Source organism: Lolium rigidum, chromosome 4 (assembly GCF_022539505.1).
Source record: "Lolium rigidum isolate FL_2022 chromosome 4, APGP_CSIRO_Lrig_0.1, whole genome shotgun sequence".
NCBI classification, from domain to species: Eukaryota; Viridiplantae; Streptophyta; class Magnoliopsida; order Poales; family Poaceae; genus Lolium; species Lolium rigidum.
Genome location: NC_061511.1, coordinates 69768402 through 69773738, shown reverse-complemented (window position 1 = coordinate 69773738; position 5337 = coordinate 69768402).

Below are 5337 nucleotides of genomic sequence, written 5' to 3'. Positions count from 1 at the left end.
CTCGTTCGGTCGCTTCCTTCTCATGTCCACAGACGAAAGGTGAAAACCTAGATCGAACGAGCTCCCAATCCCGTGCGCTCGCCTCCGCTCCTCTCCTCCCCAATCCGCAATCCCGTGCGCTCCCGAAGCCGCCGCCACCATAGACCACGAGCCGCCACCGTCGCTGTGCCTTGCCCGCTCGCGCCTCCTCCTCTGCGACTCCGAGCCGCCGCCATCGCGCCTCTCCGTCTCAACCCACCCAACGCTGCGCTGGGACGGAGGTGGAGGAGCATGGATTCGGAGGAGGCGTGCGCTCATCCGCGCCCTCGATTTCGTCCAGTGGCGGCTGCCCGCGTGGCCTCGATTTCGTCCAACGGCGGCTGGCCGTGCGCTGGCGGCGAAAGGCGGGAACCGAGCGGTGGCGGCGGCTGGCGGCGCTCGTCCTCGATTTCGTCCGAGCGTCCAGCGGCGGCGGAAGGGAGCAGAAGAGGCGCGCCGGTGGCGGAAGGCAGCAATCGAGCGGTGGAGGCGGCGGCTGGACCGCGTGCGCCCTCTATTTCTTCCTCGGCATTCCTGGAGTAGAGATGCTCTCAGTCTCTTCCATAGTCGGTCGCCTCGCTGAGCCTAGCTGCACACCCTCGGTCGACTCCCGGTGTCGCGCGCTTGTCCGCCGCGCCCCAAGCCCGCTCCAGCCTCCAGGTATCCATTCCCTTCTTCTAGGCTTCAATCTCACGGGGCAGCCAACCGGATCGATTGGAGCAGCGACCCGATTGATTGGAGCAGCCACCAGAACGATTTTTTAGTTTTGATGGTGCCACAGCCAAAGCAATCTGCCGGCATGCTGATCTGAAAAAATGATTTGGGTAGCATGGTGTGTTTTTCATGTTGACGAGACTGGACTGCCAGGACGAAGAGGCAGGCTGCGGTGGTGCTCGATGCAATTTCGTGTCAGGCCATTCAGGCCTAGCCGAATATGGAGATGAAAACAATTGCTCCAATTGATGTCTGAAACAGATTTTTAAAATACCTTACTCCAAGGCACAAATTTCTATCGATGTAGTCTGTATTTGAGACACTCTTTTACACACAACTTCAGTGTCTGATTGCTCTAAAATAATCATGCTCTCTGTTTACTATATACTAATACAATGATCTACATTATATTTGCAGCCTTCATGTTGATGAGATTGAAAAGATAATTTATATTGATGTGAGAGTTCTCGGACGAGGAGGAAAAACAGTTCCCTATTGTCGCTCCGTTGATGTTTTTCGAAGGTTGGTCTTGTTCTTGGACCTGATTTTGTATGCTGCTTGGTGCTTTCAGGTGAGATGTGCTTCTACATGTATAATAGTTGGTGATTTTTTTTTTTGATATTATGTGCTGGCAGTCATGCCATTTGTGAATTGGCATGTGAGGCTGAAGTTGCAGAGGATGCAGTCATAAATGGATAAAAATAGGGGACATGGTTTTTATCCAGCATTCAACAACCTCCAGGTAATATTCTACTTTAACTTGCTGCATTTGGGGCACTAATAGTTGCAGTTGCTGATGATAAGTATGCTCGATCAATATGCACCCAGTTTGGGCAGAAGTCATGGTGTTAATGTCCTAAGAAATAACCAAATTATACTTTGTTCTGTTGTCTCTTTTTTTTTCCTTTGATAGAGCACGTCAGTGCATTTGAATATTTTAAGCCATTGAGAATTCAGTAGAGTTGATACTAGGTGCAAATGGTGTCTATTTCAGTCCTATAAAAAAGGCAATGATTGGATGGGCTTTGAGAACAGAGGCGAGACTAGATGGAGCTTTGAGGGCCTCCAGTTTGATTCTGGCTTGCCATATCTATTTGTCTACAGCAAGTACCACTTATATGTGATTTTTTTATCGTTGCGCATATCGGCACATGCTTTCCTTATTTCTGGAGATTCTTTGAACTAACACCAGCTATTTCCAATAATTCAGGTATTGGCAGCAGCTGCTATTTTTTTGGTATGCATTGAACCTCAGGGGGGAAAGTCTAATGAGTGTGTTCTGGTTAGTAGTTTCAAGCTTGCCATTGTACTTTTTATTCCGAATTTTGTGAGATTGATTCCCTGCTAAATCTTATTACGACATTCAGTTTGTCCATAAAGATTTCATTACAACATCCATCAAGTATTCTAAAACCATGAGGGGGGATGCACCATTTCTCCTTATTTTGATACGTGGACACTTTTCAATCACCTTGATGCTTCAGTAGTAATCTGACAATGTCTTCGGTAGCACCGTAGCGGTCTGCACTTTCTTGACAAAATTGATTTTTATTAACGGGGATAGTTGATGATGGCATCGTACCACTTGAACATTGTTAAATCCTTACAGATCTACAAATAATAATTCTTCTACTGATTTCCTGATTGTACTTCTTTCCTACGAATTCTAGAAGATTGTTGCAAATTGGTTGTGAAAGCTAAACTGCTAGGTTGCTCTCATCCTATATTTGAACTACTAAAACTGAATTTCCCTCATTGGTTTATACTGATTTTTTAGTAAATAGGAGCAAATTCTATAACTTGAATGCAAATATCAATGTTCAGCCAATAATCTAGAGTTTGCTGTATCATTTGATTTTCAAAGTTAACTTTTTGACTTATATAGCAGAGATTGGGACGACAACGATGATCAACCCAACTCTGCTTTAGTCTAGCCCTTAAATCTGCTTGGAAAGAATATATATGTGCTCCCTTTTATTAGTCATTAATTATATGGAGTTGTCAGCTGGTGCTCCTAATATATTAAGAGAGGAGCAATTTTAGTGCCCCCTTGTCAAATGAGTAGATTCGTATTCATGTTTACCTTTGCCAGTTTCCAGCTTCAGTATATTTGTTCCTACAACCAAGTAAGATGCTTTGTTTATCCCTTAAATAGTTTTGTAGAGAATATATGTGTCAACTATTAGTGCTGCTAATTAAGTAAATTTGTATTTATGCTTACCTTCGGCAGATTCGAGTATATTTGTTTCGCAGCCAAGGAAGATGATTTGTTTTAGGATGTTTTACCATTCTTCTCGCTTAGTAGTTTATTGTGGTTCTCTATACTATTAAGAGAATTGTAGTGACGTGCTTATGATATGATAAGATTAGTATTTATGTTTATCTTTGGCAGATCCAATATTTATGTTGATTTTTTCATGTTTTACGGACATGAGAGCTTCTTGGCCAAAGTATTCAGTCTGGAGCGCATGTTGCGTCAGGATTTGAGCTGGGTTCGTGTGCAGCTATAAGAGTAAAGTAGAACCAATATTTTATTCGTGCTACTCTCGCTGACGTTAGCTTGGTGGTTTTCTATGTCCCATTTGGTGTTAGCTTTCTTAATGCCCTAATATTTCCATAGATCAAAGCTAGGACTAAAATTGTCGTCTGCCCTATGATACTGCCATGCGCTATTGCTTCTAGGAGATTTGTATCTTCTCTAATGCCATGTTTCTGCAGTTCCGTCTGCATTTAAGCCCCTCCACTGATCCATGGTAATCCTACAGTAAATCTGCATCGCTTCTTTTGCCTCTGCATCATACAACTCTCCAAGTGATCTTAAGAAGCTTTTTGGGTTTCTCTACTTATATTCAACAACTCAAGATAATAAGAAGCTCGTTTATAGATCGGCGCCCAACCAATTTAAGACAACAAAAATAAATGTTTGCATATAGCGTTAGACCAACTTCCAAAAATAAAGATTTCAAAAAAAGCAAAACTTTCCATAGAGATTATATGGTGGGGTATGCAAGCCCATGCTGTGCGATGACTCGAGGTTGGATGTGAAGTAGAGAAGAGGGAGATTCAAGGAGAGGCGTATTTAGGATCAAGTGGAGCAGAGATTCTGACCTTGTCACTGTTTTCAAGATCGTAGCTTGAAAATGGGATTAAATAGTAGCTGTAAGTAACCATTTTTTTCCGATAGATCTGTAGGATGATATATCGCTCTCTTTCTCTCTCTTTGGTATGGTGAATAATTAAAGGTAAATTTTGATAAGTTTGTGCACATTGTATATCCTTAGTTAGTCATATATGGTTCAGATGTGCACCAAGGTCATTTCCCTTTCCCACTACATAATTGCCGTAGGTGTTCTACTAATTATACCAATAGTTGGAGACAATAATTGAGGGTTAGTATACTTTGTATGCCTTTTATCAGGAAGAAATCATGGCATAACTTGGACTTAATATGCATACTGAAAATCACTATATCATCTCTTTTTACTGATATGTTCCATATAGTGTTCCTAGATTCCGTGCTGCCTGCTCAAGAAATTAGTCGCATTCTTATTCTGTGTTTTCATTTTTGCAGCATCAAGTTATGCTCCCTTGATATCAAACCACACACATGTGAATGGTTTTCACCTACAATTAAAGTATTATAGTTGCTTATCGAATGTACACAACACACCATAATGTTGTTGCTAGATATCACCTAAAGTTGTAGATCATGGTTTGTTGTTCAACCTCCATGTATATGGTACAACTCATATTCCTCTTTCTGCTCCTCTTTCTGAATCCTTTTTTTTCCTCGATTTGTTCGGTTGGGTATGTCTAAACTAAAGGAGTTGTAAGTGACCCTACAATATGTAATTTTGGCCATGTCAAGATTGTCTCAACTAATGACTGAACTTTATCTTGTCATTTTGCAGCTTGGATTTTCCATTAAGCTTGGTGAAGTATATTATGTTAGTGGACGAATAGAATACCATGGATGTCTTTGCTATTTTGGAGGCAATTCTTTTTGTGGGTTCACCTGTTGTGATTATCTATATGAGACATGCATAGTAAGTTTTTTCACACAGTACAGAGCCGCTATTAAGAACATCAGAAAGCTTATGATTTCCAATTCTGAGTTATGAGCTCTCTCACTTTGAATAGGTATTTTGGTAGATCCAATTGTTTCAGAAAAAGGATATTTTGGCAGTATTTCTTCAACTCCATTGAATAGGTATGGTTATTTTAAAATTTCGCAGTGACAACCATTTGTGTCCTTTTTATGGTTAAGAGTAACTTATTTGTTCACTTTCTTGACAGAGTGAGCAATTTGAAATTTTTCTCTTCATGTTCTTGATGAATTGCTTACAAATGCATAAAAGAAAATATTAAAAGATCCCAGATCAACTTAAGTACTTAGTATGCTTAGACTATACGGCTACTCTTAATAACTACTGTTAAGTAGAAGGCCTATATGTGTTCTTCCTGTTATAGAAAAGGTGGTTACTACATCTGTAGCTTTGTTTTCTCCCGTTGCACCTGAATGATTAGCAAGACCGTTTGGACTGAATAATGTTCCACGCAAGAGAAATAGCATGCTGATATTATCCTGAAATAAAAGCATAGGGA